Below are 20,744 nucleotides of genomic sequence, written 5' to 3'. Positions count from 1 at the left end.
GGCATCAAAGACCCCAGGTGAAAGAATAGCCCCAGTCGGTATGTCTATACAGACCACAAATTGAGCCTTCCAGCCCATATCAACAGACTTGAGCTAGTGGGCTCATGCTGATATTCTAAAAATAGCAGTATTGACAGGGCATTAAGTTGAAGTTCAGGCTTTGATGACCATTTCCCCTCCTAAGCTTCAGAGCTCAAGCTGGGAGCTTCCACTTCAAAACACTATCTACACAGTTATTGTCAGTAAGCTAGTATGAGCACTGGAAGCCTGAGTTTATCTATCCTGACTGGGAGATTCATTGCTGTGGGGTATGAAAACAAGGTCAATGGAACAACACCCTGGGATCTCAATGGAGTCAGGATTTCACAACCTGAGTTCTTATCCTGTGTGTGGGATGGCTGGCTATGACTTCTATAGGGGATTATAAAATAAGAAGCACTTTTACCTTGTCCTTTCAGCTGTGAAAACTGTAAAACTCCTATTACTCTATTATTCTCCCAATTTTAACTGTAACCTTATCACCTTTCAGGTGATTATCTATGGAGAAATATGTGCTTAGGAACCTACATTTAGAATGTTTGTGACACTCTTAGGGTCCATCTATACTGCAGGGCTTAACTCGAAATAAGCTACACAGATTGAGCTACGTCAATTGCGTATCTTATTTTGAAATAGTTTATTTCTAAATAAGGAGCGTCTACACAGCACTTATTTCAAAATAGAGCACTCTTCCTCCGACTTCCCTTAATCCTCATAGAATGAGGGTTACCAGAGATGGAGTAAGAAGTCCTCCAGCTTGACAGTATTTTGACACTATTTTGAAATAACTGCCTGCTGTGTAGACACAGATTAAGTTATTTCAGAATAGCACTAGTTATTTCGAAATAGTGTTGCAGTGTAGACATAACCTTAGCCAAGATAATTTATGCACCACGTTATTGCAACTTACAGTATGTTGACAATTGCTTAGAAAAATCCAGCATGAACCCTCTTGAAAAGTTGTATGCTGATCATGTACTTTGGATTTTTTTTTAATTCTGAATTTGCTATATGTTCTTATTTCAGCATATATACAAATACTATGAATGTAACAGGTATCAAAGAGTAAATAATGTAGCCATCTTGTTAGATGGCTTCTGGAAAGTTACAGTGGACTTACAATCTTATATTTACAAAGCAGTCAGATTTTATTCAGACGAATACTTTTTTGGCAAAAGAGAAAAATGTAAAGAACTCAACATCTTAGCCTTCATAAAAAATGGCTACTAAAATAAAGTGTTCAAACAGTGCTGCCACTTGGATTTTAGACTTTTGCTGCATTTCATGAACACTTTATGCAACTTTCCAGAAGCCATTTAACAAGGTGTACATTATTTACACTGTTGGAAACAAGCTTGGAATGTCAGAGGCTGATTTAAATGGCAAACCAACTCGAATTTCTATGATTTTATGATAAAAATATTAAATCTATATTGGTCATTTGGCATAGCACTAATGAAGTCTGCAGGACCAGCGCTGGCCATACCATGAGGCGAACTGAGGCGGATGCCTCAGCTGCCAGATTGTGGGGGGGGCGCCACTAGGACTCAGAGTGTGGAAAATTGTGTCTGCTGCTGGTGCAGCAAGGAGGCATGGGGGCGTCATTTGAGCTCCCTGCCTCAGGTGCCAAAATGTTGTGGGCCAGCCCTATGCAGGACAGAATATTTTCACAGGATTAGGATCTCCTGCTTCAAAGAGTCATGCCCAAAGTTCTGCGGCTTTGTTTTCAATGAGAGCTATATATATGAGTAAGTGAGAGAATAATGACACAGAGGAGATAATTTCCTCTGACAGAGTTCTTCTCCAAATTCAAGTTCAAGTGATCTGTTGTGTACATATTTCAGATCCAATCACACTGAATCCAAACACCCTATCATTTATATTCACACAAGCTCCCATTCACTTTAAAGGGCTGGGCACATGCAAGTGATGGTTTGATGGTGCTCCTGTTGTAGATATGCCAAATCCAACATTACTCAAGTACCATGCAGAACAGGGTAGCAATAAACTTATGGGAAAGTGTAGTGGTCTTTTTTGTTATCAAGTTGTGCATACATACAATCTTTCTCCATATACACACCTTTCTCACTCTCTTTTTCTCTCTCATAGAATTTAAAAAGCAATAAATAATTTTAAAACAAATTTTATTTCAGCAGAAGTAATGCCTCACTGACTTAAATAGCTACACTACATACTATTCGTGGTGGTGCATTTTGTACTTGCATACTCTAGGTGGTATTAATAGCATTAATATTTATATAGTCATAAACTTAACTTGCACAATTGTGTCATTTATATAGTATTATATTTCTTACAAGTATTCTTCCTGTCAAATTTATTTCTGGCCCTTTGAAGGTAAACTCACAGTAGTATAAGGTCATATATGTGGAGTTTCAAGTTCTTTTTAATGTTCTATCTATAAAAGTAATGACCTTTATATAGCCATCTATGACTTTCTGCAGTGCCTTCAAACCCAACAGTTCTTTAAAACTATTAATAGCCATAACATTATCTTAGTAATATAAGCATTGTAGTTGTCTAGATTTAATGTCAGTGGTGATGTTAAAAATGGAAAGAGAAGATATACCTGTCTGTATCACCAACTCTTGCATTATCAATTTAAAAATATACATGTAAAATTAAAAAAAACCACTCTCACAGATAGAAACACTTGTAGGGTATTTGGAGGAAAGAAGAGCAACTCTGTGGAAATGCTATAATAGCAAAGGTGTCTAGTTAGAAAAATATCATTGTTACTAACGTAAAAATGTTAGAAGTGTCAAGGAATCAACATCTAGGTGACCGATTTATATATGTGGTTCTAAAATATTGTGAAGAGGAGCCTGGATGTTTGGAGCTTGTGGTTGATATTTGTTATAAAAACAAGTTTTTTAAAAAAAAGGAAAACCAAGAGTGAAAAAGTTATGATAAAGGGGAACCTACACAGCTCAGCAGCTACTTGAAGAAGGAAGATAAGCTTTCCTTGTAGATCAGAGTTTCAGGGGATTGAACAGAAAGTCATACATGTAGAGTACATTCTCATGAACAATTAACTGCTCAAGAGTTAAGAAGAAATTTCCCCTATGGAGAGCTTATATACCTAATATTCCATTAAAGATTTCTTTCATCTACCACAATGCAGTGACAATATACTGGACTAGATAGACCTATTTACTGACAATTTTTGGTTCCAAAACCCAGCATTACTTCATATATTTCTGATACTAAATATTAGATTTTTGTTACTAAGTACTGAAACTTGGCAACTGAATTATTTAAAACTTTATATTAGCTTCTTTTTCATATATTTTTAGCACTAATCCTCAAATTCAGTCTAATACCATGTAGTCTTTTCCCATGTCTACTTATCAGATTTAGCATTGATTAAAGCTCCTTTTTTTCTGCTGCTGCTTTGTATTACATACAGGTATCTCTTGCAGAGATGTTTGTAGATATAGATATAGATTGCTATATAAACTAGTTCCTTCATGTTTGAATTTTGACCAAAGTTGTGCCAATATTATAGTGTTCTCTCCTTTTCACTTTTTTCTAACAATTATGAAACAATGGTATCAAAATTATAGTAATTTCTACCACTATGGCACCAGTTACTGATTCACATAACATCAGGATATTTTATAGGGATATACAGTAGAAAAAAGTACCATAGTGTTACCAGCTATTCTTATACCTATTAAATGTCTAAATTAGTAACAGGCATTGCACCCTACAAAGTCCCTGACAAACCCTGAGTCTGAGAGTAGGGATTATGTTAGGTTTATAATGCTGCTACATCACTTATAAAATGATGCCATTCTTGTTTTTTCATGTTCAAAACATGACATAAAAATGAATAAATTAAAACTCATAACACCATTGTGAGCGGGTAATTACACAAATTCCAGTTTTACTTATGGGGAAAATGAAAAACAGAAAGGTTGTGTGAGGTTTGCCAAGTTATATCATAAATTCGTACATTAAAGGGCCAGAGGGAACCATTTTCATCATCTAGTCTGAATTCTGGTAGAACACAGGTCCCATAGGATTAATTCCTGTTTGAAGTAGAAAAAAAAACCTTGTAGACAAACTTTCAGTCTTGATTTAACAATGATCAGTGATGGAGAATCCTACACAACACTGGATAAATTGTTCCAGTGGATAATTATCCTCTCTTTTAAAAAATGCATCTTATTTCCAGGCTGAAGAAGTCAGTGTCAGAACCAGGATTAAATTTCAGGCACCGATGACTCTCAGATCTGTGCTCTGACCAATAGACTACACAGCAAGACACGTTTCTGTGATTAGTTGGTTATTTTCTGCCAACAATCCACTCAATACTATCTACTCTCTCCTCAGTTCTTGGTTCCAGATCTGATGCAGTTAGGGAGACTTTCCTTTAAGGGGATAGAACAGAGAGGGTAATGACCCTGTTGAGCATGTTTACTCTGAGTTGGCTCACATGTTCTAGGCAAAACAGAGGGTTCCCTAATGAAAACATGGGCTTCATGAGTTCTAGAGTACAAACTCTTATGTGTCTCCTTTCAGGTTCAGACTGCCCCCAGAGCAGTGTAGATAACTTTTTACTCCAACTTCAGCTATATAAAAACAACAACAACAATAATGCTATCCAGAGGGCTCTGCAGATTTTCTTCTAGCAGAGCAACACATTCACTGTCACTGATTTATACACAATAGTAACCTGGAGATTCCTTTGCTGGACACTGTGTCAGAGGTCACCAATCATAATAGCACTATGTGCAGCAGGGCATGCACCTGGGAAAAGCCAGTCCCAAATCCCTCTTCACCACTTTAAAACACTTTTTTAATGTGATTTGTTATGTCGTGGGGAGTTTCAGAGTATAGGAAGAAATCAGTGGAAAGGCAGAGAGCTGGAGTAGGTGCAAGTGTCCATTTTATTGCATAGCACAGAACTCACCAGAACAAGCCCAGACTAGCTGGGCTGACCCCAGTGACCTACTCAGTTACCATAACAACAAGATCTATATCTACAACCCAATATACAACATATTCCTCCCCCCTTAATAAAAACATCCCTTTAAGAAAACAAAAACTAACTATGAAATGAGGGTAGTACGCCTCAAGTTCCCAGCTAACCCTGGGGATTATTTTGCCTCATCTGTGAGTTAATCTCAACTAAAGGTCCAGCCGTTGAGGAGGCCTCCTTTCTCTAGGTGGATTACGGCGGACATCCGGCGTTCTCGCACCCGAAGATGTTATGGGTGCAGGCCTGACACTGGGCTGGGAACTTGAAGTGTGAACAGGTGAGGCTGTTGGATCAGCCTGCTCAGGGAGGAGGTTATTGTTCGCTGCTGGTGGTGATGGAGGAGGAGAGTCAGGAGCAGGTGATTCTTGACATGGTAGCTCACCAGCAGTGGGAAGGACGGGCAACTCAACTGGAGATGTGCCTCGGGGGCAGGAATAACCTGTCAATAACTGATCTACATGCCGCCGCCAGATGAGATCTTTCGCAGTCCGGACAGTATAGGAAACAGGTCCTGTTTGAGCAATAATAGTGGCAGGGACCCATTTAGCTCCAGGAACATAGTTCCGAGCCAAAACTGTCTGTCCTGGACTAAAGGTTCGGTCTTTTGCTCTGGATGCACGCCTGATAACTTGACCTTCCTGCTGACGTTGCACAATTTGTCGTGGTTCTGAAGGTTTCAGCAAATCAAAGCACGTGCGTAGCTGACGTCCCATCATTAGAAAAGCCGGGGACACTTTGGTTGTAGCATGAGGAGTGTTTCTGTAGGATAGTAAGAAGGTGTCCAGACTCTTTTGTACATGTGAATGTTCTCTAACCGATTTCAAAGCTTGTTTCATTGTCTGGACAAACCTTTCAGCCAATCCATTTGTGGCCGGGTGATACGGTGCTGAAGTGATGTGATGGATCCCGTTTGCTTTCAGAAAATTTCCAAACTCCTGAGACACAACAGACTGTTGTCACTCACAAGTTGTTCAGGAACACCCAAATGACAGAAGATTCCCCATAATTTTTGGATAGTACTCTCAGCAGTAGTGGAAGGCATTATACAGACTTCTGGCCATTTGGAATGAGCATCTACCACCACCAAAAACATGTTACCTTCAAATGGGCCAGCAAAATCAACATGAATACGTTGCCATGGTTTTTCAGGCTACCATAACAACAAGATCTATATCTACAACCCAATATACAACATGATTCTGTCTCATGTTTGCATGCAATTGAATAGAAATAGAGACAACTCTTTGGGAGAACAATTGATACTGATGGATGAATTGTGGAACTAGTTGGGAGGAAGAGAAGGGAGTGTTGGTGATGCTGGGTTAGAGAGATGCCAAGTCCCATATCCACTCACTCTATGCTGTCCCAGAGCCATCCCTGATAAGAGTAAAAGTGTTAATCATCATTTTTCCACTATCAAACATGTGTGATGGATTCTGCTTTCCCTTGCAATGATGCCAATAAGGATTAACTCCAGTGATGTCAAAGGAGCTACAAGAACATAAAACTAGTATGAGATCAAGGTCAGTCCAAAGGGTTCAATGCTCTACGCCCAATGTTACTAGTGAGGTGTGACGCTAGAATATTCACAAGGACTTATTATTATCAGGGGAACTCCCGTTGAATTAGTTCAGTGAGGTTTTTGCCTGAGTAAGAATTGCAGGATTTAGTCCCATAGAAACAAAAGTATCACAAAAGATTCTTATTTCTATGGCAATCAAGGGTAAGCAGTAGCAGTGTTTTTACTGTTTGATAGTAGAGTATTTGCATTACTAGCCATTACATAACAGTTGAAAAACAGTTTTTTTCCTGTCTGGACACATTGTGCTTGTGGTTCAAGAACACATTAGTAGAGGTTCAAGAACACAAGGTGACAGGCTTTCAAACAGAATCATGACATTATAACAACTGTCTCTTCTGTGCCATAGATTTCACACTGGGTTCCAGTGCCTTCATAAATTGTTGATGGATGTGCTGTGGTAGAAGCATTATGTCTTTAATTCCTTTTGTGATGGAGCACTGGCTAAATTTGTGTCCATGTTAAAGGTGCTTATGAATATAATTATGCTTTACCTACATTGAGATAAGTGAAAGGAGAATCAGACACCATGCATTTAAAAATATTTTCCTTCTTCACTACTTGCCAGTTACGCAGCTCATAATTAGTATTTCCTTCCATAACAGATGAACTTTCAAGCACCACCTAATCCAGAGCAGAGAGTATCAGTTAATACACTGTTCAACTGCTTTAGGGCAAACTTCTCCCACCTCGACTAACGCAATGCCCTTTTCAATGGTGTCTTTACATTTCATTTTTTTCTTTCTATCTAATGTTCTTATATGTAATTCACTACTATGGTATACAATGAAGCTTTTCTTCATCGCCCTCAGGCAAAAAAAAAACCCTCTACTGACCCTTGAGTTATAAAATAAAATACCTACATGTACATATGATTAACTGCAACACATGAAGAGGGTTAAAGTGGAGCCACAATGATAGTTTATAAGAAGAGCAAGCTAAGAAGAGGTAACCAAGTCTCATTATAGAAGTTTGTGATATGGCTAAACGAGGAGTGGAAAACTAGTAAAGCAAGCCAAAATAATAATAATAATAATAATTAATAATAATAAAAAGGTAGGGAAAGAAAGCAAAACAGGACTACCCACTCAGGATCTCTGTTTTCTAGTAACAACTCATCCACTGGTCACAGAAAATCAGATAACTATCAAAATGCAGCACAGACATATTCCCTATCTCTGGATTGTTTGGCATAGGCACAACACTCTGGGTTCAGAGAACAACAGTTTCCCAAACAGGGTCTTCCTTGCTTCTCCTAGACCAGATGCTTTTATGCTCTTTCCTTGGAGTACCTGTGTGAACCTCAGTTGCCAGAGACATGTCACAGCCCTCACATTCTGTCACGGGCACATAAAAAGTTGGGAATACTACATCATAAAGTTTCTAGTCAGACTGAGAAATTCATGCCCACAATAGGGATGGACTGCTTTAACCTGCATTTACCCACACCTTTCAGATAGTTGTGTTTCCTGCTATAGTCCTGTAAATTAACTTTGGCTTTAGCTAAATTTAAATATGATTATGTTTAAACTGTTATAAATTAGATTATCTGCCCCTCGTTTCCCATATAGATTTCCATTATAATCAATTTAGGCAAAATTGATCCCTGGCTTAATCTCCCTAAAACTCTTCTAGTATGTAAAGGATCTGAGTTGGCATAGTTTACAAGATGTTGGATTGGAGGTGGGGAGGAAAAAGATGATGTAAAACATCAGTTTAGACTGCTAAGACTCATTTTTATGTTCCCCTGAATTTATCTCATTTTCTTGCAAAGCCCATTTATAGTGGAGAATGGAATTCAGCTGGTGTTAACAGGAATAAAGGAAATGTAAAAATATTGAATGACTGTTCTAGAGTTGAACTGTATTTAATGTACAGTCAGCTTTAATTAGATCTTGTCTTCCACAATTTTATTTTTCATGGTATTTGCCAGAAAAAAACTCCAGATTCTTGATGCAAGTGTGTGTGCATGCACAAGTGTGTTTCATATTCCCTTTGCTCAAACAGGGATGGATAAATTGCATTCCAAATAGGCAATTAGGCATTGGTGTAACACAGAGTGCAAATGTAAGGTTATCACCTCAGTTGGCCCCAGGGAAATACCACCAGTTCCTCCACTCTGTACCATTATAGAAGGGCTCTGAAACTACTTTGGAGACAGAGAAGGGTCAGCTTGCCAGGCTGCTAAAGTCTCTCTATGTGTCACTATTAGAAGCTCTCTTTTACATAGAATTTTTATTTATTTATTGGTAGGAGTCAAGGTTCATGTGCTTTTGGAGCCTCAGAAGAATGTTCTTCATTTGCAAACCAGTGGATTTTCATTGGCACTGAATCTGTCTCTTGATCACAATTCTGGTAACTATATTGCTTCTGATGTATTGTTACGGACTGGCACCATCTTCACAATTCTTATCTAAATTATAGGGGGAATAAAGTTGTAGACACATGACATCTATTACTAATAGAAGCTAAATTCCTGTGCAACAGGAAATCTTGCTCCATGTTTTTATGTTTTTTTGTGAAGAATCATACATTTTTGAAAACTTATTAAGAAAAAATAAAGGTAAATAGATTCATAGTCTAGTAAAGATGAAGAAATGTTTTTGAGGTGCTTGCATTGGAGTTTATATTTCACCTTTCTGAATAGGAAAGATTTATTTTATTTGCTTCTTTAGAGTATATAGTGATTATAGTGTTGGGAAAAGGAGCCAGAATGACTGCCCTGGAAAAAATAAAACCTTTTATTTATCCATAGAGGAGGTAAATCCCACCACATTCACATCCTGGTCCACCATGTGTCTCAACTTTGACCCATTTTTAGGAATGAGTGCTGAGATTCACCTACTCATTTCATACAGGGCATTGAAATGCCATCAGATTGTAATGACATTAGGATAGTTAGTATTAAGTTGAACTGCATTGGAACCAATAAACCAAAGGTTAAAGGAACCTTAATCCTATTCTCAAACCATTTAGTCAGCTATTCCCTCACAATTTTATTATTCTAATGTCACGGCTACATTCTATGCTTTTATCATATCAAAAGCTCCATTCCAGACATTTATAAAATGAATCTAAAAATGAATCAAGAATTAATTATTCTTATTACTACACTATGAGAATGCCCTATATTTTTTGACAAAACCCCCCCAAAATTTGAGTTTTGACAAACCAGTGTTTTTCAAAGGGCAAATTTCTGATCAGTGGCAGTATTGAGCACCCAAAATTCCAGTAGAAGTTATTGGAATCTTTGAGTTCTCAGCACCTCTAAAAATATGAGCCTCGTTTTGCTGTCTCAATTTGCCTATACCCAAAAGACAATGATAACACTTCACTGGCTAATAAGATTTTCGATGACTAGTTAGTGATAACATGCTTTATGGTATAAAATGCTACATAAATCTCAGTCTTGTTATAATATATATGTTTTTGAACAGCTGAGAGCCTAAAAAGCCTTCTGACCTCACTCAAGGTCTGATTGCTGTAGCTCTAATTTTCATTAGTTTTGGCATTCATCCTGTTTTTCTAACACAGTCACAATTTCTAAATGGCAGAAATAATGATTTGGCATTTAGAAAGTGCTAAGGCATTAGCATTGTTATAATTATAAGACTGAAAACTAGGAACTTTATTAAAATCTTCAGACACCTTCCTTTGGGATACAGGCTCATTGTTACTTGCCTCTGTTATTAGAACTAAGGATTTTGCTTTTCCCATCTGCAGAATTCTACTCTTGGTATCGATACAGTGATTAGAGGGGGAGCTGGTTGTCCTAAGCCTTATATTTAGGTTGTCTAACAATTTCCATGATAAAAAAAAATATTGTGACCTTTTCTTTCAGAAGCTCTCTCACCTCAATTTTTTTAGAAGGCCTTGATATTTAGTAGGGAAGAGAGCCCTATCCAAAGTGCCTTTTCTGTGTTCCATGAAATTCCTCTCAGATTTAGTTGAGTTGTAAAATATTCAAATTACCATTCCCCTTCTCTCACTTGTGTTCCCCAAGAAAAATGTGACTTGGAATATGACCCAACTTCCCACCCTTCCTTTCCTTTGCCACGAGGACTCAAGTGGTGCAAGAGCTCTTTCATCTCCAGAGTTGGGGAAAGAGAGCTGAACCAGGCTCACCACAAAATGGCCAGGGAGCATCAGATGGGAGTAAACCCTCCACCACTTGGAGTGAGGAAAGAGAAAGCCAGGTCAGGATTCTGCTGACCACCCTTGTTCAGTGCACAGACTGGACACAAAAAACTGCATGGGCAACCAACCACATTTCCCAATTTTTGAGTGATTAACTTTACAACGTAAATAATGTACTTTTCACAGGTTTTTGTATGGAATTGAATAGGTATAATAGAGGAACAAGGTCAGGCTCTCTTTTATAATCTGTGCTTACTCTGGTAGCACAAATAGGCTGAAAATCAGTTGGCTCTTCTAAACTGATAATTTCTCCATCACCACACAATAGTGGAACATGCTGAGGATCACTGAGGGCAGCTGGGCCACAGGGCTACCGTGCTTCAGCTAATCTCCGGTGGTAGATGGACACTTGGAGGTTGTTACCAGTTGTCTCGGATGATATATGGCCACTTGAAGTCAGTGGTTCCAAACTGTGCTTGAACTTTCACTGCCTTTAAAAAAATGGTGCAGGGGAATCGATAGCACCAGCATGAGAATCAGGAGGCTGAAACCAGCTCCTGTGTGGATTCCTAGTACTCCAAGGGAAGACTAAGCACTAAATCTGAGCCATCACCCTTGAAGCTCATGACAGCTGTAAAGCCTTCCTAAACTGGTCTTCTCTCTTCCTTTCTTTGATATATTTCTTTTACTAGGCACATTTTCCCTTTTTCTGTTTTTTGTATTTTTGTGGTGGTCTGTTACTTTTTGTCATAGGGGGAAATCTATTTGCATTCTTTTAATGTTTTACCATTTTGGCTATTTTAATTGTATACCCCTCCCCTTAGTTTTTTAGTCTTGTGAGGATCTTTCATTCCTTGGCTCCACAACTTCCCTCTCATACCCTTTTGCCAACATATTATCAATGACTGATGTTGCATAACTCTCATCATCACTCTCTTCAGCTTATTTCACTCTGGAGCCTGGGATGCTGAGAACACACATTAGAACATTTAAAAAGGAACATTTTAAACAAGCATTTGATTAAAATCAGTAGCAGGTCAAGAGATCCCATGCACATTCAGTTCCCGGCAGGTGGTTGTCTGCTGGAAATTATAGTTCAGAGTTAGTCTGAATTTAATGAACTGGCTTACTCACACACCTGGGTTTGGATAGGTTTTTTCTAATTTTTATTGTTGTCTTATTTTTCCTTTTCTTGTTTTCCTATTGAACTATAGTTTGTTTAGTTACACAATGCTCAAAAGATGGAAAGCCCTGTACAATTATCATTAAGGGCTAAGTATTGTTATTATCCGTGATAAGGAGAGTGTGGTTATCCTTACAGCCATTTATTTAGTCCAGAGTATCTGTTTTAGGGAGATGGGAGATCTTTTCTATGCTCTTAGCCTGCCATCTTAGAAAAATATCTACAGACTTAAGAAAACAGTTCACAAGCCTAAGGGGAGCTTAGTGAAAGCTAATGGAGTCTCTCAGTCTCTTTAATGTTCAAAAGAAGCAAAAGACTTAGAAGTGCTATTTTGAACCATTGTAAATCAAAGAAGTATCCCATTGCTAGGCACATAGAATGATTATTCTATCAGAGAAACAGAGTATCACTTTGATTTGTACCAGTCACAAGGAGGAAAAATAGTAGTGACCATTTCCCTTTGAAATAAGTAAGATTCTTTATATGAACTGTATTTGGCTTTCTGTAAAGGGATGGAAAGGGAAGAGGGGGGAACAGGTTGGGAAATGTGAGGGAAGGAAGAGGAGGGAATGTGAAAAAAAAGTCTGGGTTTCATTTGGGAGACACAGGAACATGCACTGGGGACAAGGAATCATTCAGAGAGAGCATAATTTATTATGCCAACTCTGCCCACATATCTACACTGACAAATTCATCACTGGAGCAAACAACACAAGCCACAAAATCAAAGGGTCATTTGACTGCTTATGTAGTAATTTGATCTATGCCATCAAATGCCAACAGTGCCCCTCTACGATATATATTGGTCAAACTGGACATTCTCTACGTGAAAGAATCAATGGACACAAGTCAGATATACATAAAGAAAATACTCAGAAGCCAGTGGCAGAACATTTCTGTTTATCTAACCATAATCTCACAGATCTGAAGGTGGTGGTCTTGTCACAGGCCAGCTCCTCAAGCCAAATCCACAGGGAAAGCTTGGAAGTATAATACATATGCAAATTCAATTCAATTACTTATGGACTTAATCAAAATATGGGGTGGTAGTAGGGTTGCCAGATGTCCGGTATTGTACCAGACAGTCCAGTATTTGCTTGCTTTGTCCGGTAAAAAAAAATCAGAAAATACCGGACACGTGCAATGTCTGGTATTTTCTGTTTTTCCTGGCTGTGCACTGGACGGAAGCCTGGCAGGGGTAGGGGGAGTGGCTGAGAGTCCCAGCTGGGAGGCAGAGCTGCAATTGCCGCAAGGAGCCCTCAGTCGGTTGAGTGTGAGGAGTTGGGGAAGCCTCCTCCTCACTCGTGTGTCACCAGGAGCCTGCACAGGACAGGCAGCAAGTGCCCAGGTCAGTCCCGCTCTCCGCCGGCCAATTTGCTCCCTCCCTATTCCCGGCCGGCCAGTTCTCCCCCACTTCTCCTCCTGATCTTCTCTGGCCAGCCTCCCTGCACTCTGCCCCAGCTTTGCTTCCTGCTGGCCCGTTCCTCTTCCTGATCTCCCCGGCCAGCGCTGCTGCACCTCTCCCCGCTCCCTCCAGCTTTGCTTCTCTCCTCCTGGCCCTCCCCTTCCTCCCGGCCAGCGCTACTGCACCCCCCCTCACCAGCTGTGCTTCCCGCTCCCCCTTCCTCTCGGCCAGCCCCACGGTCCCCGAACCCACCCCCCAGCTCTGCTTCCAGCTGACCCATTCCTCTTTCTGATCTCCCTGGCCAGTGCTGCTGCACCCCCCCCCCCGCCAGCTCTGCTTCTCACCCCCCCTTCCTCCCAGCCACCCTTGCGGCCCCTGATCCCCCCCAGCTGTGCTTCCCGCCCCCCCTTACTCCAGGCCAGCCCTGCCCCATCCCAGCCAGTCCCCCCTCAATATCCTGTGGCCAGCCCTATTCCGCCCAACATCCCCCCACACCATGACCAGCCCTGGTTCCCATTGGCCCTCCCATCTTCCCTGGCCAGCCCTGTTGCCCGCCCCTTCCACCCCCATTAGCTGTTTCCAGGCCCCTCCCTTCCTGGCTCTCTCCCCCCCCCCCCCCGACCACGAAACGTGTCTGGGTTTTTGTTTGTTTTTAAATGACTACCTGGTAACCCCTAGCAGTGATCCAGGTACTTGGAGTTTTTTTATTTTTTGCTCAACAACTTTGGTCCCTCCCTTTTTTTTCCTTCAACAAAATTTGTTCCCAGTGTTTGTTTGTTTGTTTGTTTTTGATGGGGGGGGGGGTTCTGTATTTTTGTTTCAGCCATCTGGCAACCCTAGATGGTGGAGCCTTTATCACTGAAGGTGCTAACAGCTTTCAGAATGGTATCCTTCCTGCCTCAGCAATCCACCCACTGGCTTTGATCTTTATCTCCTCAGGTTTAGCACCCTTTCTCCTGATACTTTATGTACAGAGGTAGGGGTGTGGGTGACAGAGCATCTTCCCTCCTGCTTCCCTTCTCCTATTTATTTAGAGTTTTCTTATCCTCTAGTCATAACTCTGGTCATCTGAAGAAGTAGGCGGTGCCCACAAAAGCTCATGATACCACTATGTTTTGTTAGTCTATAAAGTGCTACCAGACCATTTGCTTACTGTTGTTTGTTTGTTTGTTTGTTTCATTTATTTCTGTGACTGTTGGGGTCTTCCTAGCTGCTTTGCCATTGTCAATGATTTATTCTTTTGGAGAAGAAAAGAACATTCAAGTTCTTTGTTTAGACAATGGAACCGACTACATATTTAAAAAATGACATTGACTTTGAAAAAAGATTCAAGGACAAAACAAGAATAAAAACCCAAAAGCAAGTTAAAATTTGGGCTGATGGACACTGAGAAAGTCACTTTAACATGTAACTCTGTTTTATCCTCTCTTCAAACTAAAACAAACCATCACTGTTAGATTTCATAAAGTATGTAATGGTGTACTGCATCACTCACTGAAACTTCAGGCAAAAATTTCATTTTGAACAGCAAATTAAACACTTAAGTATCCTGAATAACTGACGGAGCCCATTATCTTGTTTTATTATACACGTCTTTAAAGATTCCCTTGATGCAGCAGTAACTGCCTGCCAGAATCAACTGAGTTTATGGAATCGAAGTTTTAGAAGTTTTCTTCAAAATATTGTTCTTAAACCCATTATGCCTAACATCATTCAGATCTGTCCCAGGAAGTTGGGGAAAATTGTCTTTTTGTTTAGTTTCTAATGTATCAAAAGTGCTCTGTAATAGTTGTATCTTCTTTCCATTTTATGGGAGGGGACAACGTTTATTAACTGTGTTTTCAAGAACTGCCAGTTTACAATATATGTACAGCATAGACTGATGGATTATATACTTTGAATTATAAAATGGGCTAGGGAAATCAAGTGATGTGACTGGCTTACCATGCAGTTAACAGAATATAATAACATTGAGTGGGAATCTGAGATCTAATGCTGCAGTCCTGACTAACATGAGTAATCCTTACTAATGCAAATAGTCTCAGTGTCTTTAGTGGGTCTACTCATGTGTGTCAAGATTCTTTCAAGAATAAGCCTTAGGTGGCTCTGATGCAATATTTGCATGCCAACTTGTAAGGGACTCAATAAGATATTTTAAAAATAAAACAAACAGGGCACTTTCCTCCAACTGAAATTGATAGGATTTTTTTCCATTGACTTCAGTGGGATCAGCCTAGCACCTAGAGCTTCAAACTGGCATAAGGGAAAGAATCCATGACTACCAACTTATATCAGCACACAATAATAATTTTATATATAAAGTGCCTCTCTCTACCTACTCCACACATCTTCTTAAGTACTTGAGATGCAGCAGAAATTTTTCAAAGACCAGTACAAGTAAAAACAACACAAAATAAATAATATATTAATTAATAATATAAATACATATCTTTTAAAAGATAAAAAATTAAAATAACTACCATGAACAACAATTAAATAAGCATTTGCTTCACTCTCTACTAATAACAATTAGGTTCAGGAAAGATTTAGGACTAGGATTCTAAGCTAAATTATTCAGAAGTTACCATATACCACTGTACCTGAGAACAGAATTTCTTACTTTGTTTTCAGATGAACCAGAATTATGCCAAAAGCGTCAGAAAGAATAGCAAATACTTTGCCATGAATGTTAGACAGTTTTAGGGATGAGCCTGCAATCAGTTTTTGGAAGGTTCTAAAAATAATGTCTTTTCCCTATTTTTTCCCCTTTTTGAGCTATTTCTTTATTTTCTCAATCTGGACACAATTTTAAATGCAAATTATGAGACACTGAGGGCCAAGTTCTAGGCTGGTGTTAATGAGTTCACATAGAATTGTATTTTACACCAACTGGGAATTTGGCTCTGTGGACATAGGTATATGAAAACTGCCAAAAATTACAAGGGATATTTGTTTGAATTTTCACTCTTTGGATGCATTCACACCTCTTTTCTTCTTGATCTCTGTGCATGTTTGTGTGACTTAGTTTTATAAAACCTTGTGGAAATGATTTTCAAGGTTTAATGCAAAGCTGATTTTAAATTTTCTTTCTATGAACATTTGCACCAGAAATTTGATATAGGAATTATAGAGATTGAATAAGGGAACAGAACTTTTCCACATAACTACCATGATGAATCACAAGTAAGCAACAGAGTTTAGTATAATCAGATATATAGTGATAAGTAATTCACAGAAGATGTAATGGAATAACTCTTAAAAAAATCATATATTGAATCATAAGCATTCCATGAACAGAAGAAGAAGAGAAAATTTTCCACAAGCTATTAGAGTATATTTGTTCAGTTTTGATGTTAAGGAAGACTGTTGTTTTCATATTTCTGGCCATATTGGAATCAGAGCTCTTAAAACAAAATGTATTCTAGACACAAGATTTCCAGCCACATTCTTTTAGATTTAAGAGATCTGAGCAAAATTTGGAAAGGTACCTGAACTAAACTGAAGTTCTAGCATCCTGGTATTATTTACAGTGCGCACAAGACATATTGTTACTATAGAAAAATGTCTGCATGTTGTCTACTGATACATGTTACAATATCTCCAATTTCTGACTGCACTTACAGACTGGGTGTAGTAAAGATTGTAAACTTCTTTACTTCCACAACTACCCTTACTCTTTGTGATAGCAGAACTTTCGGTGTTGACTGGAGTGCCCCTCTCAGTTCTAATTAGCTATCTTCACTACATCCACTAATTTGAACCCTGGAAGATTGACAGCAGCAGCTTTGATCTTCTTTGTAGTATTGACATACCCTGTGAACTCAACATCCAAGACTTTCCAATCACTGCCCATTTTTGTCATGGAATCAGGAAGTTCTTTTTGGCTTTGGTTTCACAATTCCACTCAAAATCCCACAAATACAGATTCTCCCTGCATACCAGAGAAGTGACAGGTGCAAATTTTCAATGTGTTTTTGTCACACACTTTCAGAGACAACAAGGTGAAAGCAGTATGAAAACTCCAATAACAGGTACTTAAAACAAAAATGTCAGACAGACACTGACTCTTAGAGGTGTGTGTGCATGCATTGTTCCATGACACAATACTGTAATTTCCAGGCTATCATAATCACAGCTCAAAGGAAGTAGTGCATTCATTTCACTGTAACTTTGTAAATCACACAGTCCATTTTCACACTTCCAATAAACAGAAGAATTTCTGCAAGCACTTTCACTGAGTTGAATTTCCTGCTGTGACTCCAAGCCTCTGTCTTACACTTGCATTGAATGACTCTCTCTGTGGTTGGCACCAGAGACTGAAGGAAGAAAAGCTACAAATCTGAAGTACTCACAGCTTAGGCCATTAAGAACCAAGTTTTCAAAAGGAGATGATTAAGCAGAGAGGAAATGCGGTTTAGTTGATTTAACATAGGGTTTGAAGATGGGAACTCGTGCCTTTTAATCCTGGTTCTGCTAGTGACTCATTTTGAGACTTTGAGCAAGTCCCTTTAATGATGTGGGACAGCTTTTGGGCTGTTTCTGAGAAGCACAGAACCAACTTTATAGAAGCAAAGGTGGATTACACCCCTTTTTGAGCCCTCCTGATTATGGGCTGCTCCAGGGGTTGAAAATGCTTTGTGTGTGGAGACAGCCCAATTTAAGTGGCCTATGGACAGCCCTACTCAAAACAGCATCATTATCGCCCTATAACCCATGGCTCCACACACAGTATAACCTATATCCTAGGGAACAAAAGGAGCTTGTACAGTAGCTAAAGCTGTCTTACAATTCTCCCTGGGCATGCTTTGGGGATTCTACAGCTCCTGTATGCTTTGTATGGTGGTTGTATTTGGATCCTAATCCACAACCACACAATCAGCTTCTCTCTCTTGAAAAATGAAGTTAACAATATCTCACTGTGGTGTTGTAAGAAATAGTTAAATGTTAGAACAAAAATCCCACTGAAGCATGGGCCTTTGTCCTCAGCAAAAAAATGTAAGGGTACGTCTAAACTACACCTCTCTGTCAACAGAGAGATGTAGATTAGGCACGCCGAAATTGCTAATGAAGCAGGGATTTAAATATCCTGTGCCTCATTAGCATAAACATGGTTGCTTTTTTTCGAAATGGAGCTTTTTTGGAAAAAATGGCAGTCTAGACGCGGATCTGTCGAAAGTAAACACTTTTTCGACAGATCCTGCATTCCTCTAAAAATGAGCATCACAGGATCTGTCAAAAAAGGGTTTATTTTCAACAGATCCATGTCTAGACTGCCGGTTTTTTTTTAAAAAAGTTCCATTTCGAAAAAAGCAGCGGCCATGTTTATGCTAATGAAGCATGGGATATTTAAATTCCTGCTTCATTAGAAATTTTGATGTGCCTAATCTACATCTCTCTGTTGACAGAGAGGTGTAATCTAGATACAGCCAAAGTTCCATGTGGGATTCACTGCAGGAAAAATGTGTCACTCGTCATCACACTGGCTGTGTCTAGACTACATGCCTCTGTTGTCAGAGGCATGTAGATTAGACACATAGGAAAAGGCAAATGAAGCTGCGATTTAAATGATCACGGCTTCATTTACAGTTACATGGCTGCTGCGCTGAGCCGACAAACAGCTGATCAGCTGTTTGTCTGCTCAGCGCGCTAGTCTGGACGCTCCCCTGCCGACATCAAAACCCTTTGTCGGCAGCCCCATTATTCCTCGTGGGATGAGGTTTACCGGGGCTGCCGACAAATGGCTTTGATGTCGGCAGGGGAGCGTCCAGACTAGCACGTTGAGTGGACAAACAGCTGATCAGCTGTTTGTCGGCTCAGCGCGGCAGCATGTAAATGTAAATGAAGCCGCGATCATTTAAATCGCGGCTTCATTTGCCTTTGCCAAAACAACAAATCTACATGGCTCCGTCGACGGAGCCATGTAGTTTAGACGTACCCACTGATATGACACCCTTTAATGGTTCCCCACAACTAAGATACTTTGTCAGTCCTCTGGTGATAGCCATCTAGCTATAAACACTATAGAGGTGTATTATTTGTATTGAAACTCCAAATACTGAGCCCATCAATCCTGACCGTGTACATAGCAGTGGGCACTTACTTAGGTAAATCTGTCAACTTTATGTTAAATCTCAAACCATTTCCTGTGAATGCCTGTGCAGTGTGATGCTTGTGCAAGTTTTAGGTGGTGAAACTTAGGGTCCTGATTTTAACCTTTCTTCATCCCCAAGAAGGGAGAAAAAACACGAAGAAATTCACCCAGAAATGAAAGGGCTGTGTTTGGATCATGATACTGATATAAGCATCATCTTTTTAAATGTGGGCTTTCCCTTTCTGAATACCAGCCAGCAAAGGATATTGTATCTTGTTTCATCACCCTTGTAGTGAAATATCTGGGATAGACTACCCATGTAGCTTAATAGGGGATGTTTTTAGGTGCTTGGCTTCATTTCACCTTTCATTATGCTTAGGGGGATAGAGTTTTCATAAATATTCCAGTGAGGAGACAAGAGGGATAATTGGATTGATCGGTTACATTTACTTAATGTTCACATTGAGCTTAGGAGACATCACTGGTTTTATGGCTGATTGCAATTTCTTTCTTGCATTGTTGCCAGTCCCATGATTTTATTGTGAATCTGGTGATATTTGACACTTTTATAAAAGCTCCAGTTCACGGAGTCATGTGAATAGAGGAACTATTCAGCTTTCTGTGTTTTTAATTAAAATATAACTTTCATGGTTGCAGTGGAAAGCTATAAAATTGGTCTTATATTACTATTTGTATGACAGTAGCTAGAGACTCCAACTAAGATTGGATCACATTGTGTTTAACATAGTAAGAAACGTTCTGCTGCCCTCCCTGAAGAGCTAGTAATAATATAAACAAAACTCAGGTCTCTATCCACCTGGGAAGATTGCCCCTCAGAAAGCAAAATGAATATTTAGATAAGAAAATATCACTTAGGGGTTCCTAGTGATTAGGGGGAATATGCTCCTTACATCGCTTCTTAGCAGGATGTGCTTTTTCTTTGAGGTCATCTCCTTCCTCTGTTTGAGCCCACTTCCACCTTAGGAGTTGTCAGAGGAAAGCCATCAGTGCTCTCAACAGAATCTGGAGGATGAATTGTGTCTTTAACACTCAGAGGCGTGTTAAAGGGGCAAGTGTCCCCTGCCTGCCCATCCCCACTTTGTGCAGCTACACTGGGGGACAACCACAAATGATCCCAAAGTTACTTGCTCAGTACTATAGCCAGTGGTAGAACAAGCATGAGAAGTCTGATATTTTTATTCTCAGTCTTCTCATTAAAACAAAACTGTCCCTTTTATGGAGTGTGTTTCATCAAGAGAGCTCACCATTCTTCACCAAGAATGTCCATATAATTATATGCATTTT

General features: G+C 39.5%; 1 protein-coding gene across 12 annotated transcripts in view; it reads left to right on the top strand.

Moving 5' to 3' along the window:
• Window positions 1–20,744, top strand: part of FLRT2 (fibronectin leucine rich transmembrane protein 2) — a 148,299-nt gene that overhangs the window by 23,775 nt on the left and 103,780 nt on the right. For 6 of the 12 annotated variants that reach the window (XM_006112039.5, XM_075926754.2, XM_006112037.5 and 3 more), the window contains one exon: window positions 8,877–8,978. The exons of the other annotated variants lie outside the window; for them this stretch is intronic. The gene's annotated coding sequence lies outside the window, so the exon portion shown is untranslated. The remainder of the gene's footprint in view (window positions 1–8,876; window positions 8,979–20,744) is intronic. 12 annotated transcript variants of the gene reach the window in all.

This window comes from Pelodiscus sinensis, chromosome 5, assembly GCF_052426305.1.
Source record: "Pelodiscus sinensis isolate ZL-2025 chromosome 5, ASM5242630v1, whole genome shotgun sequence".
NCBI lineage: Eukaryota > Metazoa > Chordata > Testudines > Trionychidae > Pelodiscus > Pelodiscus sinensis.
The sequence above is the reverse complement of the archived record's forward strand: the minus strand, read 5'-3'. Positions and strand labels throughout refer to the sequence as shown.